Below are 16,705 nucleotides of genomic sequence, written 5' to 3' on the forward strand. Positions count from 1 at the left end.
TAATTAGTATGTTAGGATTTGTTATAATCTTTGTCCTCTCCATTCCCTACATCCTCCTTTACTAGCTGTAATTGTTTTCTGGGTTAATCAAACATACCAGGAGAGAGGAAGGAAGCCCTTGGGGTATTCTATAGTATTGCAACTTTTTTTATAGAAAATTGCTTTGCCCCAGGACCCCTGAATCCTCTGGGCGACCCTGTTATGGCCCCAAGACTAAGACTCAGGAAAAGGTTGTTCAATTGGTTGCTCAGCCACAGACTTCCTAGGTGACCTTGGGCAAAACACTTAATCTCTCAATTCCTCTCCTAAAATGGATGCCATATGAGAGAGAGAGAGAGAGAGATTACAAGTTCTTCAGAGCAAAATCTATTTCTCTCTCATTTCTATGAAGTGCCAGGCAAGCTTATGGTGATGTATCAATACTAAATAATAGCAATCTCTGAGTGGGCCATTACTATATAATTTGTGTACCTGTAATACCAAGTTATCAAACTGCACCACTTTTCCCCCCTCAGTCCAGTGTGCAAGGAGGGTGCTTTTCAGCATCTTATTTTTGCTTCATTAATGGGTAACAGTTATGACTGGATGAATAAATTAAAACTGTACTAATGAATAATTTGGGTATTGTAGTTTAAGCTATTTTTTTCTTAGGCCTGCTGGAAAGGTCTGCTTATTCCATTATCTGCAATCTGCATCCAGTTGAAGTCATATATAATTTGAACTCTAAGAAATCGAAATGCTATAAAAATAATAGTTTCCCAAGCTGTTGTGTATAGCAGTCCAAGCGGGATGGAGACACTGATATTTAATAACCCTCCTTTCAACTTCAGATCCAGGGATACCAAAGGGATCTGTCACATTTTTCTATTAAACAGAGTTTATTGTGGAATTATGTGTAATTTACGGAGTTTTTCAACAACATAATTTTTGGGGTGAGGGGAAGAATGTATCCAATTAGAAGTTGTATGGTCTTGCTTTTGCTGTGCTGTCTACCAAGCCCTTCTCTTATGCTGGGGTGATTCTTTCTTCCCTGCAGCCCAAGGGAGAATCTAGAAAAGGAATGGAGACAAGCAATATATATATTTAAATTGGGAAATCAAAGAGAATTTATCAAGGCTATAGTATAAGCTGAAAAACCAAGTCAATTCAATAGTTAAGGGCCAAGATTTTCAATGTGAGTCTGGATTTTGGGTGCCTCAATGTTTTTAAGAGGGTAAGTACTACAAACACCCTGAAAATCAGAACCATTTAAGATGTCTCAAGTTAGGCACCCACAAATCACCATTCCCCTCATGAAAATCTTGGACAAGGCACATTCATGCTTCATGTTATTGAGTTAAGCCTATGCATCACTGCTGCAATACTTCATAACATCATCTAAAATCTCTTCAGTCCCCACACGTAGTAGGATGAGTTGAAATGGAGAGGGGGGTGTTAACGCTAAATTTCCTTGTTTTGGTTGACATATGTCCCAGCCTTAAAGTTAAGCTGCAAAGCTTTTGTGAAAACTATTTTCTCTCTCAGAACATTAACAATGGTGTTTACATAACTGACACATCCTGAATTCATGCTCCTATGTTTCCCCTGCATGCACAAGCAATCAAAATACTCCAAAATATTAACATTTTCTTGAACTCTTTGCTCTAAGTGTTAATGTAATCAGTCCTTGCTGGGGAAACATGGAGTCCTGAACACAGGTCTTGGCAGTGAAGTGTATTATTATTTTAGTTGTATTGTGATAATGTTGAGAGGCTCCGGTCAGAGCCCCATTGTGCTAAGTGCTGTACAAACACATATCAGAACTATCTATCTAAGACCTGGTCTACATTAGGGGGGGAAGAGGGCTCGATCTAAGTTACACAACTTCAGCTACATGAATAATGTAACTGAAGTCAGCGTACCTAGATCTACTCACCACGGTGTCTTCACTATGGTGAGTCTACTGCTGACTCTCCCCTGTCGACTCTGCCTGTGCCTCTCAGCCTGGTGGAGTACAGGAGTCAACTGGAGAGCACTCAGGGGTCGATTTATTGTGTCTAGACTAGACACGATAAATCAACCCCTGCTGGATCGATCGCTGCCCACCGATCTGGCGGCTAGTGTAGACATACCCTAAGTATAAGATGAGAGACAACAGCTAAGTACAACAGACAGGCAGGGGAAGCACAAGGAAATAATGCAATTATTCTGAACAGTATGATAAGCACTGGTCATAGCTAAGGCTGTGATTTAATCATGGAGGTCATGGAAATCATGGAATCTGTGACTTCCAAAGACCTCTGTGACTTCAGCCAGTGTGGGCTGGGAGCTGCATGGTCCTCTGTCACCTGAGGAGGCAGGGAGCTGTGGAGTACACAACATCTTCAGCTCTGGGCCACCGTGGGTGGCGGGAAGAGCCCCGCAGCTCCCCACCACTGCTCCCAGCCACCATGGGCTGCAGGGGGGATCCTCTGCTCCCAGCTACCACAGGAGGCAAGGGGGACCTGCAGCTCCCAGCCCATGTGGGTGCCAGAGCGGGACCCAGCCTCTGTGGGAATCCCTGCCATTCCCAGCCTCCATGGGCAGCAGGGGGAACTGCCACTCCCAGCCACTGCAGGTGCCAGGTGGGACTCGGCGCCAGGAGGGATCCCCCCCTGCTCTCATCCACTGCAGGTGGCAAAAGGGACCCCTGCAGCTTGGAGCCGCCAGCAGAGGGAGACCCTGTTGCTCCCAGTCCCTCACCCACCTAGCTACTCAGGCTACCCATTTTGTCATGGATATTTTTAGTAAAAGTCAAGGACAGGTCACGGGCTTCTGTGAATTTTTCATTATTGCCCGTGACCTGTCCATGACTTTCACTAAAAATATCCGTGACAAAAACTTAGCATTAGTCATAACCTACCAGATAGCTTGCCATTAATAAAGGTAGAACTGAGTTTCAACTCTTTTCTCTAAAGATTACTCTAACAGAGTGGCTTTCCCCTGAAGGGCTGGAGGTACCCAACCCTGATTACAAACTGAAACGCACCTGAGAGTTCTCAGGGTGACTGCCCTATAAAGAGCAACAGGAGGCTGCAAAGGAGCAGGGCAGACTGGAGTGAACTGGACTGCACTGGATGTGAAGGATTCCTTCACTGAAGACCCTGAGATCAAGGGAGCTGTGACAGTGGAGCCCAGGGAGTAGGAGACAGTACATAAAGTGGGGGAATAGAGGCTAGTGTCAGAAGGCTAAGCTCCAGCTAGAAAGAACTGGGAGAACAGACTGGATAGAGAAAGAGTTCTGGCTGTGACAGAAGACACCACAGCCAAGTATGGACTGTTGGGTGATGATTGACTTTATTTTGGGACCTTGAAGATTGTTAAGAACTGTTTTTGTTATTAAACCAGCCCTGGTCAGGGGTGGTGGTATCTGTGTGAAAGCCTGTGGGCATCATTAGGAGCCTGTAAGAGGGACTTAAAAGGGGACTGGGAGGCTGCAGAGTTGAGCAGTCACCCTGCTACAATTACCAATTAATATATTGTAAAGTCAACAAGTAATCATATTCTGTTATTCATTTAGGATCTTAACTTTTAAAGGCTGTTTTCCTTTAGTATTTCTTTTCTGTTGTACGTAGGCTAAAGTTTTCAGACATCATTGCCTAAAGGTACAGTATGCACCTCACTTCACAGCACACTTCAGTCAGTACCCTGTTTCACAGAGGTGCTAAGCATTGCACTTCTGAAAATCAGCCACTTATTTAGGCACTTAAAATGGATGTAGGGGGCCTGACTTTAGGCAGTAAAACATAAAAATGTGTGTGATGCTTTCAGATGGTTTTAATAATAGGCTCCACATAAAAAAGTCAAAAGCGAAATAGAAAACAAGTCTGGCTTTGGAGACTGCATGCTGACACGAGAAATGGAACACTTGCTGCTTACAGCTTATGTACTTGCAGATTGTTCTTTTAAATGTGAATTACTGACTCAATAGTTCATAATGTCCTTTGAAAGTGAACTACTGTACCCAGCAGCTACGTGCACTGAGTTTCACTTGCTATGGTAATCTGGGTACACATCAACACTTCTTAAAATTTCAATCCCAGACAGTGTTGGTCAAGTCAGGTAACTACCCTCATTTCTCTAGCTCCTCAAACTTCATTGCACCTCAATCCCCTTCTGACAACAAAAATTATTACATAATCCCACACAGAGTTGATGCCAAAGCCCAAACCCAAACCCAAGCTCTGATGCCCCAGGAGGGGGGAGGTTTGAAGTCGAAGCCTGATGTGGGGAGGATGACTGAAGCCGAAGTCCGAGGGCTCCAGAAAGTCTAACACCAGCCCAGCAACCTTGTTAAAATGGGATCATGACCTGCTTTGGGGTCACAACCCAGAGTTTGAGAACTGCTGTTTCAGCAATGGTCTTCTAGTTAGCTGATGAGTCAAGATCCTCAGATCTCTTATTCTACTTAGTGTCTTCTTATCAGTCACTACCTGTGTGTGTGAGAAATGAAGCCTAATGAGAACAGCTCTTCTGAAGCCTTCTCACAAGGCCTATTCTACTCAAGGGGTCAAACTTACCCCAGTTAGAGAAGGAGTAATAAAGCAGTAAAACCAGAGGAGATGTGGTGCACCAGTAGCAGCTGGTGTCTGCAGAGCAGACATACAGAAGGGACTCTGGGCATGACACAGCTGGGCTCCATGCTAGCTCCATATACTGTAGCACAGCCTGGAAGAGGTTTATGGGTATCTAAGGAAGACCCAGAGGCATGATTGCTTAGTCCGTGATAATGTGCATAACAAAATATGCATATTGAGTGGCTGAAAACTCCCTCAAAAAGTGTGTGCAGGACTTTCAGCCTTTATTCCAAGCCAGAGAATGAAGCTGTGGCCGTGGAGAGATTATTGAGCTATGCTGTGCCTAGCCCAGAAGCTGGGAATAGATTTCCTTTCCCTTTCATCCCCACTTGCTCCCCACATTAAACCCATGTTGTTGCAGGGAGAAAGGGAGACAAATTTCACCCAGCAAGAAAGACTCCATAGGTGTTTTGCACCTCTAAGATCTTGAACTTGTGCAGTGGATCATGGCCAACAGATATCATACGATGCCTTTTTCGTTCTTTACTTTCAGTACTTCTCACTTTGGTCTATAGACCCACCAAAAATCTATTCCATGTTCTTATTCCTTGCAAGGAAAATAAACTTGTAAAAATTAGAATGTGAAGGATTACATCTGGAGTTAAGACTATGGCCCAAATAATAAATGGAATATATGTAATGCAGAAGTTTTTTATGCAGCCATTTTGTTTTTTCTCAGAGAATTCAGTAACGTGCTGCTTATTTACTCTAAACATCAGCCCCCTGCAAATTCCAGGGGTGAGTCTGCAACAATAACCTAGAAAAAATGGGCTTTGTTTATTCTTGAACTTCTCAGTTCTCCTAAACTTCATCTCTGTGTCATTATGAGTATTTCCATCATCAGGAATATTGCCTGGCTCAAAGCTAATTATAAGTGACAGTAACAAAAGGAGTAAATGCTATAATTGCAGTTACCTCAAATTATGCTTCTCTAGTAGCCCTGATTTTCAAAAGTGCTGAGTGCCCACAAATCCCACGAACGTCAATGGGTGCCACAGTTGCTCAGCCCCTTTGAAAATCAGGCCATGTGTATCTAACCTAGATTCCTTCTAAGGCACCTGTAATCATAGTTCAAAGCACAATTAAAACCTTCTGTTTTCATTTGACTGTAACTTCTGAAACGAAGTCTCCTTTTGATCAAGGAATTTTCTGTATTTAGTCTCAACCCAGCTGTGATTTTGGGGGATGGGGAACATACACTTCTGCATCTTAAAAAAGAGACAATATTTAAGGGTTTAGGTCTTCAATTCTATCCAATACTGAATAGCATTTATATGAGTAATCTCACTGACTCCATCATTCTCATTGATTGCAATGGGAGTATATACATGAGTGAAAAGTAACTACTACTCAGTGTGATACGGAATTTGGCTGTAATGGCTTTTTTGCTCTCCACTAACTCTGGAACAGGTGGGGAAAATAAGCTCTTTAGATTTGGTCCATTGTTCTCCTCAGGCAAGAGTCTTTTGTTAAGTGGTTTATTTATTTCCAGGAAACAAACCTTCTGGGGGAAGGGGAAAGATTCTATATCTTCATTCTTATTTCTAGATTCCCTTTTTAAATGAAACTCTCCTTTTGTTTATGAATATGCTCTCACTTATATGCTCACTTACATACTCTCACTTAATCAATAATTCTTTTGCCCCAAATACATCAGCTCTCTCTCCTTTCTGGAAATAATGGCAAACAATTGAAGCCACTGACATTTACTTTAATGTGATAGTTCCCTATATATTACATATCCAGGCTACACCAGCAAATACATTCTCTTGCGACTCTGAATATGTAAACACTTGCAAATGTTTATGAAATCACTATAAATGTGCTTTACTTATGGAACAGGAAAACATGCTTTGGTGTAACTAACCAGGGAAGAGGAAAAATAATCGGAGACAATAAAACATGACAAGAATCTTCCATAGATAATAGCTAGTGTATTTTTAATGTATAACATCTAGCATGTTGTCTCCCTCCCATACCTCAGTCCAAACTCAGAACAGCATTCTGTAAAGAAGGCTCTTCTTCTTTTCTTTTAACCTCCATTCATTGGAGAAATGCTGTTGCCTCTCTTTATCATAGACTAGCTCCTTCTTAGCTTCTGATGAGGGGCATCATGCTATTTGGAGTGATCCTATGCGGTTTACTTCATTCCTACATGGCTGTTAACATGGCTTTCAATTTTAACTACTTTAAAGTAAACATATTGATTAAACACACAAATTCTCTAGCCACTTCACCGCTGCCATATTCTGCTTATGTTTTGAAAGCAGTTTTCAGAAGACCAGCTACTGGTATTCAAAGTGTACCACATCAGCACTGCATCTAGAGGCAGGTTTTTCAAGTGTTCACATGCATTTCTGTTGTGTGGTTTATGTACACTCCATCTTCAACATATATATACAGTCCCTGACTCCCATGCCCAAGTGCATATGTGTGTGTCAGCAAAATAAGGGGGGAAGTGCACTTTTGTTTAAATACCACAGTGAAGGGCACCTTAGAAAAATCTTTAATAAAGGAACATGGAAAAGTACTTGCTCACTTTTTAAAATCAGCTGACTTCTAATGTACAGTTGTAGAAGAAGTTGCGTGATAATACTTTACTAAAGAAATAGCATGTGATCATGAAATTAAAGACATATGGTTAAGGTCCTACTTCATTCACGATATTGCGGATTACGCAATATTAGGCTTTCACCACAAATTTGTTTTAAATTAGCTTTCGTTGCACGGTCCATAATTTTGCATCGATTTTGAGATTTGCAAAACACACTTCCCCCTCCCATTAGTACATTAAATGATCTTGGAGAGTTTGGGGCAGGACCATATCTGGGGCAGGACAATATCCAGTGCGGAGTGAGAGGGACAGCTGCACAAGCTGAGGGTGAGAGGGAGAATGGAAAAATGATGGTGAGAAAAAAGGTAGGAGGTAGAGCTCTGCAGGGGGCATGGTATTGCCACCCTTACTTCTGTGCTGCTGCTGGTGGAGGCACTGCGTGCAGAGCTGGGCATCCAGTCTGCAGCTGCCACTCTCTGCCCAGCTCAGAAGGCAGTTCTGTATGGCTCAGAGCCCTAAAACCCATAGCCAGCCTAGCAAGCATAAAGGTCTCAATCCTGGCTTCCACCAACCTAGTTACTCCTTGGAGAGTGACCTCAACTACACCCAAGCCTCCCCAATTCCATCTCCCCATGTTCTTAATTACCAGACTCGCTGACTTTTCTCCCCTGGTTCATCACCCTTAAAGGAGTGAAACCTCCCCCCCCAGTTATCAGTTCACTTTGACACATACACTCCACACACTTTTTGCACAACATAGACCTGCTTGGGGTGAAAATAAACAAAGCATAAAAATCCACAGATTCAAAGATGAACTAGTAAGGGGAAGCAAACACATACAAGTTACACAAAAATAAACGAGACACAATCTCAGACTTTACATTTCCATATTAACTAAATTCCCTTTTCTAATACAAGTCATCTAGCGTGCCCTCTGAACAGTTTCCCAGAATGTCCTCTGTCCTAGAGAGGGTCCAGTACTCCATGGATAGCACCCCATCTAGATACTGACTTTTGGTTTCTGGTTTGTGGGAGAGGGGTGTTTTGTTCTTTTATTTTCCTTTCTCTCAAACTATGGTAATTCATGGTTACATAGAGCCTGGGGGCAGGGAGACTTCCTCATTCCTTAGTTTTTCAAGACTGGGGGTTTCTTTTCCATTTCAATGTCTTTCCATTAACTGTAATGGTCCACCATTAGAGAGGCAAGGTGCCTGAGGTAATATCTTTTATTGGACCAACTTCTGTTGATGAGAGAGAGGGAAGCTTTCAGGCTACACAGAGCTCTTCTTCAGAGGAAGACCGGAGGAAGCGCAATGTATCTCTTTCACCAACAGTAGTTGGTCCACTAAAAATATTACCTCACCCACCTTATGTCTCTAATATCCTGGGTAGACCACGGCTACACCAAAACTGCATATAACTATGGTCCACCATTGTCTTTCTCCAGGTTGTACAATGCTAGATGCTTGCAGTTAGTTTTCTGTAAACAACTAGACTGGAAGGTGCCCGTCCATGACTGATGACTTCACTCTTTGTTGTAAGGTGATTTGGCAGTTCCATCCTAGTTACAATTACATGTGCATACATTCATAACTATAATCTGGATACATATCTCCTAATGACCAAGTTCAGAACATTACAAGTGTAAGCAGAGTCAGGATGAGCTCTATCTTGACATCTGATGGTGAATTGTGGTGAGTTGTGGAAAAGAACTTCAGGGGCTGATCTTGTTTGCATTGGCATGCCCACGCCACCTAGCATGAGCCCACAGCAGCCCAAATGGTCACTTTGGCGGCTGTGGGATTCCCCAGTTTCTCTGTTATTGGGGCAGGAAGAATAAAGTATTGTTACCCTGATTATGTGAATCAAATACAGTGGAACTGTTTTATGACAGAGGGACTCGCCATCAACTAAGTAGCACTCACTAGACAAGGGACATGGGTTCCACAACCCAGTGAATTGAGAGAGGCTGGGGACAGGTATTTGTACCTGATGGTATGGGCCTGAAACAACAAATGCACACCCTTCTCTCTTCAGTGTGGAATATCAGACCTAATTTTGATTCCATTAGGAGTCTAGTTACAGGCTTCTGAGCTGAATTCACTTTGGGCCAATGGTGCACCAGCACTGAGGCTCCCCTACTACAAGCTGAAATCACTGACTGGTGTGTTAGGTATGCGAGGGGGGCCTAAAGATATATTGTGGAGCAGCTGGCAGAGCAGTTTGTGGGACAGCTGGCAGAGTGGAGCAGTTTGTGGGATGGCTGGTGGAGTGGAGTGGCTGGCGGAGCACAGCAGTTCGCGGAACGGCTGGAGCGGCTCACAGGATGGCTGTGTGGAGTGGAGCGGAGTGGCTGGCGGAGTGGCTCGCAGTGAAGACGCAGAATGCCACGGAGAGGTGGGCAGTTGGCCTCGGACCATGTAAGATGCCCCTTAACACCCCTGTGCCCCGCTTCTCCATTGCCACCCAGGCTGGGAGGTAAAACTCTGCAGATAAACTTTTGAAGTCTGGGGCTGCACTGACCAGGGACAGAGACTTTTGGGTTATTGGACTTTTGGGTGATTTTTGGGTTGCTGGACTGGACCCTGAGGGGAAAAGGACACTGCCAAACTTACTTGGGGGTGGATCTTTTGCTCATGGCTTGTGTTGAATCCTGTTTGTGGTGTTTCCCCAACATTATGCCGCATTGTTTCTCTCCTTTATTAAAAGGATTTTGCTACACTCAGATGAGCCAGTTTTGCATTGTGTTATTGAAACGGAACCCCTAGATACTAAACCCGGTCCTTGTTGCTGCCAACTCACATGGGCAGAAGGGTTACACAACTTTCACAAAAGACCTTATTGTCACACAGTTATCCATAGTAAGATGGTACACAACCAGTTTATTCAATTGATTACCCTTTGTGCTTCAGACCACCTATTTTTCCCTGGGGGGAGGTCTCTGGATCCCTATTGCCCCTTGTGTGTATGCAACACTGTGACAAAGTACAATTCTACATGCAACCTAAAATTTGGCAGTTCCTCATTTTTAGTATTTAATTGTGCCTCCTTAAAATGCTTTGACTATAGCAATTGAACTTAATATAGTAAATAGACTAAAATTTACCTGCTCAAACCACTTGGTAACAAGAGTGCTCAGGTACTACAGCATTTGATTCAGCCTTCAGAATTTAGCCTTCAGAGCTGCTAGCCTAGGAAGTTCCACTAACTGAATGTGCCCTGAAGCTATGGTTTAAATATGTCCTCTCTCTCATAGCACAGAATACTAGTTTTCACAGAGTATAAAGTCAGAAGGGACCATTGTGATCATTTAGTGTGACCTGCTGCATAACACAGGCAGTAGGACTTCTCTGAATTAATTCCTGTTTGAACTAGAGCGTGCCTTTTAGAAAAACATCCAATCTGGATTTTAAAATGTTCAGTGGTGGAGAATCCACCATAACCTTTGGTAGTAAGAAATTAATTGTTGGTGAAACATTTCAAACCAGTGTAGAATGCATTATGAGGAAGAAAATTCAGAGGAGTTAACAAGAAAGGATAAATGTGGTGTGCTATGCAGATCAGGAAAGGCATATGAACATTAACAGGAGGTTAATTTTTGGACTTGTTGGTCATAGAGAAAGAGAGTTCCTGTCCATAGGCACTAATTGCAATGGTAATTCTCACCCCTAAAAGGCTCAGCAGCACTTAACCTCAATTCATTCCCGTTACTGTCCCTTACTCAGTGCTGCCATCAGATTCTGTATTCTTCTCCACAACTGGAGGGTCTTGAGGTGAAGGGGAAATTTCTTCTTTATTAATTTCTTAGCCAGAGAGAGCACCATCTGCATGTTCTTTAGTTCTTGTTGGCTCTAGGAGAGCTCTTGGTCTTCTCACAGTTTCTTCAACAAAGGAGGAAGGCAAAATTGAAAGCTGGAAGTTGATGACTGGTATAACTGGCTTTACTTTCACTTTCTTCTAGTTAGAAATATACAAAATATGGTAGGAGCCGACATGCTTCTGCAGGATGTCCATGTGTAAATGATCTATACACCTACTACATGTTATTTCTGTGTGTGCAGATGGATTTTATGATATGCTTGAAGCAGCTCAGCCTTTTCTGAAGATGAAAATGGCCATGGAATTATTTGCCTGTCAAGAAGAAAACATATTACATAAGCAACACTGGTTTTGGAAGAGGGAGAGAAGGGCTTTTGAAAAACCAGTCTCAAATGATTTTTTCTATATGGTTTTGTTATCCCAAAAAAAAACGTATGGTACTCCCAGAATAGGTCACCTATTGCCCCTCTCCCCCCCAAGGTTTGCCAAGGGTGCCCTCTAAGACAGCCCACCTGTCCACTAATCTGTTTGTGTCTGGTATGAGTTCCCAAGGCAGGCAAGGAATATTGGGTTTACCCAGGTTTCTCCTTTTGGATACTGCCCAGAACAGATGGGACCTGTTATCCTGAGACGACACGGATACAACCTTCTGATAAAAATGATTGACACACAGGCAGTATTATTCCAAAACAAGGCACCTGTTTATTTTAGTGCAAACAGTAATTCCTGATACAAAAATCTAAACATGAATCCCTTAAGTACAGGCTAAAAGTACCCAAACACACACATCCTGACACTCTATACATATAGATTAATATAACATACATTACACACAGATTTATTGATTTAGACATGGGCATGTATACATACTATCTTATCTATCAGCGCACTCATTTTCTCTGGGAGCGTCTCTCCTTCTGCTGTCATGGTCCTTCTCTGCTGTGTACCAGCAGATGCCTCTGCTGCCATTCACCCTGCCGCTGCTCCTGCTTCTTCTTCTTACTTCTACTTCTCCGGTTCCTGACTTCTCCCTCTCTATAACCGATGACTTAAAAATCCCTTTTGGCACACTGCCTTTTATACAGTTTTGCCAGCCATCAGATCCCTTTTGAGCACACCCACATTATGATCATTGCAAACATTCTATTGGCTACTTTTTAATCTTTCTCTTTATTCTCCAATCATAATTGTTGGAAACATGATTGTTGCATAAGTGTTTACCACTTTTGGATATTATGGACTGTACTGAATATTATGGTAACCGAATATCATGGCCTCTTTAGTATTATGGTAAACTTTAGCCTATTTCTGTGCTGAACATGCTCCACTGACCAACTTAGATCACCTTTAGCCCACATTTGTACTGAGCATGCTCCACTTTTTACTTGGATAAATGCCAACATTCCACACATCCCAAACTGTAAACAATTATCTCAGTCTTTCAGGGCAGCATGTTCACATTCCAATTGTTACTTTATTTATCTTAATGTTATGGTTTGCTGTTGCCCGCAACATGCCACTCCGTCTCCTGACAATTTAATTTACTTTTGCCCCTATTTTCAGCTAATGGTGGCAAAGTGATAATTTTAGTGCTGTGGAGTTGTCTTAAAAATCTTCTCTTTCAGCTTCATGAGTTTTTCTTTGGAGAATTTTGTTCTCCAAAGAAAATTTTGTAGCAATTTGGAGGCACTCTGTTCTCTTCCTTTTTCTCTTTCTTAGATGCTTTTCCAAAAGTCCCCAAAGCTTTTCACAGAACATGTTTTAGACTCTTCATCGCTTTCTTGCTCAATATTCCAGATGAATTTTCAAAATGAAAACATAACTTGGAGCATTTCTTGCTCTTCCTCAGGCCGGAGAAAACTTCTTTTTAAACAAACACTTTTAAAAGTAATGTCTTGAGCTCTCCTGCTGCAGTAGAGTCTAAAAAATATACTGCAGAGGTCAAAGTGTCACAAGTTCTCTTCATCCAGCTGCCCTGCAAATGTTCTGCCTTGTGGAAGACAGGCCAGTTTGGCATTGCAAACCAGGGAAAGCTCATCACTCCAGTTGAGTCAGATCTCAGAGCTGAAACAGGGCTTTCACTCAGATCGGATTTGTGACACAAATGCAGCAGTTTAGCTGCTCAAGGAGCCGGGCATGTTGTTGCTTTGTGCATTTCCTGGTGCTGACAGCCCAGCAGATCACTAGATACGCAGCAATAAACAAACACAGATTAAAATTCACAGCACACAGAGCAATATGCTGCCTCCCCCTCAAAGACATATCTTCTTAACAGAATGGAATAACATTGCAGGACAGCTTTCAGTTGTGCTCGTGGTCACCAGTGGTAGGGCTCTTGTTACACTACATACACTACAAGACAGCTAACATTGTTGCAGTCTCATTCTTACTAATAAATGACACTCTAGACATTCATAGCAATGGTAAATGTGTTGGAGGAATGGGGTTAGACAAAAAATTTTAAAACGGGGAGAAGGCAAAAGAGAAATATACTCCCTGTGCTGGCTTGCCATCCGTGGAACATCTGCACTATGTCTGTATGTCCTAATGAGCTCTTCTGTCTAACCCCAGTGTGAGACAATTAAGGTTGTTAAATCCTAAGGGGTTTTTTGGTTTTAAAGATCCCAGAGGCTCTGCACAAAAGAGAATGGATGCTTTATCTCACCTTAGATCTGTTGAGTGCTGACACACAAGCATAACCTTGAAAAGATACCAGTGTACCATAAAACACAAATAGGGCAGCTTTTTCCACTTTTGTCTGGATTCCAGTTCATACTCAAAACATTTTTCATTACTCTTTTTCTTTTTTTAAACCAGGATCCTCATCTTTGAGGATTGTGTGTGTGTGTGTGTGTGTGTGTGTGTGTGTGTGTGTGTGTGTGTGTGTGTGTATGTTCTTGACTGATGAACTCCTTTATGCACACAAGCTTGTTCGTCCAATAAAAGTCATTTCTGAAAAAAATCAAACCATCAATTATGAGATGATTTCATGACAAAGCCTTAGGGAAGGTCAAAATTGTTCGTTAATGTTTATTCTTTCCTCTTCTAGAACATAGTTAAATAAAAGTATGTGTGTGTGTGTGTGTCTCTCTCTCTCTCTCTCTCAAAGACCTGCTCCAGTTATATTTGTAATCTCACACACAGACACGCAATGGACACAAACTATAGGTAAGATGCACTGTGACTGAATTATACATAATGGCCAGTCTGTCTGATAGGTGGGTGCTTCTGTCCTGTTCACAAACTGCCTGCTCTCTGACCACGATTTTCCTGAATGTGTTCATTATCTGGACTTGTTCAAATCATTTGTCCGAACAGATAGTAGCCTGCAGATTTTCTGAGAACTGAGCACTGTGGGCTAGATTCTGACCTGTGCACTGCTTAGAGGAGCCACGCAGGAGGAACTGATTGATTGACTGATTCATGAATATGGCTAAACTGAATCACAAGTTAGATTTTACTAATGTATCACTAATGTTTATCCAACCAGCTCTATTTAAAACATATCATTTTTTAGGATTACTTGGTGCTATTTAGAACCAGGCATGAGTTAAAAGTAGTGCAGAGCCACCCCTCACTAACAGGAGCAGCAGAGGTCAGAAAATGCCTCCAGACCCTTCTCAATGTGTAGAGAGAATACACAGAGTGCTATGCCCCTTTAAGCTCTGCTGTTGGGGCATGATGGGGGTAGGCCCAAAGCCAAGAGCATAGGGACTGCAATTCTACCCAGCTCTTACATCAGTCACTCAGTGATTAGAAGAAAGCTCTTTACTACCTCTTTTCCTACCCCCATGTAAAGGCTAGACAGACTCCAAGCCTTAGTGAGTTGTTGACCAACAGTAGTCACTACTTATGTTCCCTACCCCCACCCCAGCCCATAGAAGAATTATATGATGCTAGATCATCTGCGAATGATCTTGACAGTAGTATGTCTCCATGAGCAGAATGTGCTGCAGATGGTTTTGTTATATACATACTGTATTATTGACAGTTTTACACAGGGAATTGCTACTCCAGAACTTTGTTTTATCATCATAAAATAATGACTGAAGCGGGTTGAGGCAGTTCCCCACCTCTCCGGCCAATTTTTTGCCCCATTTGCCACTCCACTTACAACTCAGTCCTTGGAAAACCACTGCTAGTGAATTTAAATGATCACTGACTATTCTTAGCTGGTGTAAATCAGTCTTAGAATCCCTAGGGCTAGAAGGGACATCCAGAGGTCCTCTAGTCCTTCCCCTTTGCTGAGGCAGGATTAAATATTGTAGCTTTATTAAAGTTCCACTGGAGACCCAATGTAGTTCTATTGAAGCCATCAGCCCTTACATACTCACTAAGCTCATTTTATTAGCAGAGGACCAATTTAAAAAGCCCTTTCCTGATCTTTTTTGTGTTTAAAATGCCCTCAGGGGGGTTGTTTTAAATATTCTTTCCCTTCCCTTTCATATTAGAAAATATTTGGCCCCAACTTGCCCTTTCAGGTGAAGGACTTTGTGCAAATCTTTGTGGGACTAGGAATGTGACATCAGAAGAGGCTGAAACCTGAGCTACAGCTCCTCTAGGAGTATCTGTGGAGTGTTAGGCTGGAGGCAGAATGAAGAGAGATGCTGCATTCTGTGTACTGCCAGCATTTTTTAAAAATCTGACTGAGAGCTTCATTTGAGCTATTGCATTATTAGAAAATAAAGGAGAGGAGTTGGGGTAAAGCAGAGCCCTGACAGTCAGAAGCTTTCATACTTTCAAATGCATCTAACATTTCCATCTTCTGTTAGACAGTCCTAGTAAAGCCTTCCAGAAAGCCAAGTGCTGTCATGATACTCTAGTATCTGACATTCAGATCCCGCAGTCACCATGGAGCTGACCTACACTCTTACAAATCTGAGATGGAAAAGACCTGTTAGGTCATCTAGTCCATCTGCCTGCCAGTGTTTGCATTTTCTTTCTGATTTCCCATGTCTTAATTAAACTTTGTCCTTGTTTCCTTCCTCCTTATCAGCCATATGTATCTCTTCAAATCCTTCAAAATCACTGCTCTCTTCCGCAACATTGTATCAGATAATAAAGTACATACTTCACCTCTTTCTCCCCTCTGAAATAAATCACTCCCCATCAGGATCTGAAATACAGTAAATCACCATTGTCCACCATCTGTTCCATTTTCAGTTGTGTGTACTGCACTTTCATAAATGCTTTTGCTAACTGTATTTAGTAGTTGCCTCTCCTGCTCCTGTTCATATGCAAAATTTCTACTGTACCTATTTATAGGAATATTTTTCCTTTTTTTTAACAATCAATGGCTATTAGGATCCCTGTCTGATTTCATTTCTGTGGAAGGTGGCAGCTATGACCTCTTTAGGCCTAGATATGTGTGTTTTCTCTTTTATTCCTAATCCTGCTCTTCCTTTTTCTTTTCTTTTTTTTTTGCTGCTTCTTTAGCCTTCCTTCTTATAATTGGCTTAATGCCTTGCTTCTTCCTTTTTGTTCTCTCTGTTAAATATTCCATCCATTTGTAATACCTTTATTATTCCTTTTATTATTGTTTCCGATTTTCCTTTGTTCTCTGGCAAGACTGCTCAAGAGGTGTGTGCTGAATGAAGTTAATGAAGTGACAGCTCTCAGGAAAAATGGCCAGTGAGAATGGAACACCATTCCAAACAGACAAGTCAAAAGATGAACCAAAGCACTACCATGTACAAGGGCCCTGGGTCCCAGCATTGTGTGGCACGTTTGAGTTTTC

The sequence above is a fragment of the Gopherus flavomarginatus genome, chromosome 2 (assembly GCF_025201925.1).
Source record: "Gopherus flavomarginatus isolate rGopFla2 chromosome 2, rGopFla2.mat.asm, whole genome shotgun sequence".
Classification (NCBI taxonomy): Eukaryota; Metazoa; Chordata; order Testudines; family Testudinidae; genus Gopherus; species Gopherus flavomarginatus.